Source organism: Trachypithecus francoisi, unplaced genomic scaffold (assembly GCF_009764315.1).
Source record: "Trachypithecus francoisi isolate TF-2019V2 unplaced genomic scaffold, Tfra_2.0 Contig00524, whole genome shotgun sequence".
Classification (NCBI taxonomy): domain Eukaryota; kingdom Metazoa; phylum Chordata; class Mammalia; order Primates; family Cercopithecidae; genus Trachypithecus; species Trachypithecus francoisi.
The window spans coordinates 28728-31526 of NW_022680699.1; positions in this window are offsets into that span (position 1 = coordinate 28728).

Sequence of the window (2799 nt, forward strand, 5' to 3'; positions counted from 1 at the left end):
TTTTTCGAAAGTATTTTTAACTTTCTTATGTAATAATCAGAAATGGTGGGGAGTTGGGTGGGAACTGTAACAGGGTTTAGATTTGTGTAACAAGGTTTAGATTCTTAAAATGCAAAAGGGTAAAAGTTCAGTTTACTAATCTGGCAGAGTTAGCTTGTAAAAGCAAATTTAGGTACAAAGATAAATTTAAGAGGTTCCTCAATAGCAGTGCGGAGTAGGAATGTTGACACATACATCTGACTCTGCTATCTCACAGCTGTGGTCCCTCTCATTTTCGACCCTGTGAAACACGTTGTGTTTTTGTGCACTTAGGGCCTAGTCACTGTATTTGCTTAATAGAGCTGAAATGTTTTATATTGCATGTACTTCACGTGGATACAATCAAAAAAATCAATACCACCTCTTATAACTCTAGTTCTAATACTCAGTTCTGTAAGCTGAGTCCAGTGGAGAGGAAACTCTCCTCAGACATTCCTGTATTTCATTAGTTCGTAAGCTTACTGATTCATAACCATAAATTTGACTCCAAAGTGCTGCAGGATACCAACCAGTGCTTTCTCCATAACCAAAGGTTAAACTGTGAAGTTTAGTGTCCAATAATAGGCTAAAAGTTTGTAATTCTTTTATGTGAATACGTGTATATATTTATATATGTGTGTGTCTGTATATGCATGTGTCTGTGGTTACATATATAATCATTATTCAGAATATTTGATTCTAGCTCATCAAGCTGAATAAGTTTATAGTAATTTCAGACCCCCAAACTAGACTACATACAGGTTAAGATAGTTGCTTTACACCAGTTTGTTATCTCAAGCATGTTTGTATAGTTTAGTATTAAATTATTAACATGAAATCAAATCTTTGGAATTGAAAAATACAATTCAACACTTTTTTGTAAAAAGTTCAAGTTACAGCAAAATCGAGCAACTCTAAAAAGGTTGGTCACTTCTGTAAGTGTATTCTACATGTTGGTTTTTTCTTTTTCTAAAATCAGATTACCTTTAATTCAAAATAACTTCAAAATTGATAGTAACTATCTTGCAAGGAAGTCATTGACTTTTAAAAATAAATACTCCACAGCACTTCCCTCTCATGATAAAGTACCTCTAGCCCCTCTTCACTGAAATTTTCTTGGCTTTAAACATAAACTAATAAAAATGTGTTGTCACATTGCTTAATCACCTTGCCTGCATTCATTACTGTCAATTGAGGGTAATTAGAGAACAGGAATGATAAGACAGCATGCCACTCTGCTTTCACAAAGATGGCAATAGAGAAGGTGGGGAAACATATGGGAGAGAAAAGGAGCAGTATTTTCCATTGACCAAGTCTTGCAAGTGGGGCCAGCTGTTGAGTATGATCATTTGGAATTCCTAGATGAGGATTGTTACTGGACATATTTTGATAACTGTAATATATCACTTCCCAATGTTATTTGTAGTATGTCTCTGTATGTAACTGATGGTTCTGAGCAATTCCTTACCACTTATCAAAGACAGAATTTTCCATCTGTAAACAGTACATTTTGTAGTAGAAAACAATAGACAGAAGAAGTTCAAACTATAAATGGGTGTTTTTGAATGCTCGTGAAAATATTCAATCTGCATAGCAAAGAAATGATAGGTAATTCTACATTGCATTTAGAGTTAAAAACATCTGTCCAATATGGCTGTAGCTGTGGGCCAATCACAAAAAAGTGAAAAAAAAAAATTATCTCTTGATACAGAAGTTGAAACTACCAGTGTACAATTAAACTCTATGGTAGCATATATTTTACATTTTAACCAGTCTGAAACAAAATTATCTAGTTAAGTCTCTAGTTCATTTTTCCAAGAGAAGGCTTTGTATCTTATGTACACCTTCATTAAGGCCGCATGCCAGGAATGTGCCTTTTTCCACGTGTAAAACTTCCAGATACCAGTTCACTAGATACTTAACAATAGAACAAATGCTTGCATAACTGGGATATTCAGGTCATGCACAGTCTTTATAAATGTGAAGCAGTAGTAACATTTTAAGCACTTTGGAAAGTTTTATAATCCTTAATTACCTCTTTTTTATGGAAAATCTAGCAAAATTACACGAAGGTTCTAATTATATCTATTGTATTTATCAAAATAAAATGGATAGAGACACCCTCTATTCTGGCTCAATCTTAGGATGAAACTCTACTGTAGGATAAAGGCAGTTGATACTGATACAACCAGTCCAGCTGTTTAAATGGACATGTTTCCTCTCCCCTTCTACATTTGTTTAAAATTTTTGATGTGACTCTTCGCGCCTCCACACACTCCATAAATCTGACCGGGCCAATAAAATGGAGAGAGGTAATTTAAAAGGCAGAGGACACTTTCTCTTTGTTTTTACTCTCTCTATGCTGATCCGCTACCTAGTGTTGGAGCAGCATCACTGTGTGAGTAAAATCTGAACAGTGTTTAAGCAGTAAACCCGCTATATGAGAAAAGCTTGACCTTGCACTTTTTTTTTTCCCCTGGACATAACTTGGTTACTGCTCATCATTCTAGTTGGTGATGTGTCTTCTTTCTTTGACAAACCTATATGCTCACCATCCAATGTTGTGTCCATGATTAGATCAGCACCGTATTTCGTAGGGCAGGTTTCCTCGATACCAATTTTACAGGGAAATTAAGCAGCATCAGAACTATCATCAGGGATGTTTTTCAGAGAGGTCAATTCCTGGGCCCCATTCTCAGATGCTCCTATTTTAATGCTCTGTATGGGCCCAGTAATCGGCATTTTTAACATGTGCCCCAGGTGATTCTGATGATTGTAACA